The sequence below is a fragment of the Apis dorsata genome, unplaced genomic scaffold (genome assembly GCF_000469605.1).
Source record: "Apis dorsata unplaced genomic scaffold, Apis dorsata 1.3 scaffold_293, whole genome shotgun sequence".
NCBI classification, from domain to species: Eukaryota; Metazoa; Arthropoda; class Insecta; order Hymenoptera; family Apidae; genus Apis; species Apis dorsata.
The window spans coordinates 773,408-774,015 of NW_006263568.1; the positions used below are offsets into that span (position 1 = coordinate 773,408).

Below are 608 nucleotides of genomic sequence, written 5' to 3' on the forward strand. Positions count from 1 at the left end.
GGAATAAAGAGCAGAACCATTGGTTGGAAGGGAAATTGTCAGTGTATTTGAAGACAATTGGTGTGTGTATTAACTTAACTTTAAAGATAATGAGAGAGAGGATTGAACTTAACGGAATTCAAATGTACATATAATACTTTTGTATTTTTTTCTTTTAACGAATGTTAATGACCCAAGAAAATACGATTTGAACATGTTGCCTTTGACAACATCCCTTTTATTCTCTCTCGTTTTCTTCGCACATTTCTTTGTCCAATCTCGAAGCTTAAGAAGAATGCTCAAAATCCATCTACAAGAGAGTTAAATACTTTTTTTTATAAATATTACAATATTAAAAATTATTATGTACATTAAATTATTTTATTTATTGAATAATCAACTTTCTACTCAGAAGTTCAATTAAAAAAATCCAAATAATTCCTCGTATAATTTAAACTTTAGCAGTGACATCTACAATTCTGATAATTACGCAACTTCGATACTTAATGTAAAACATAAAACTGCGAAATGCAATTGGGATAAAATGAATAATATCGAAGAGTTTAATAATTTTTTTTTTTTTTTTTTTACGTTCTTGATTTCATTTCTTCATATAGGACAAACGCACA

General features: G+C 27.3%; 1 protein-coding gene across 5 annotated transcripts in view; it reads right to left on the reverse strand.

The window, feature by feature from the left end:
- The window catches only part of LOC102673995 (AT-rich interactive domain-containing protein 2-like), a 51,845-nt gene that overhangs the window by 18,992 nt on the left and 32,245 nt on the right, over positions 1-608 (reverse strand). The window lies entirely within an intron of this gene.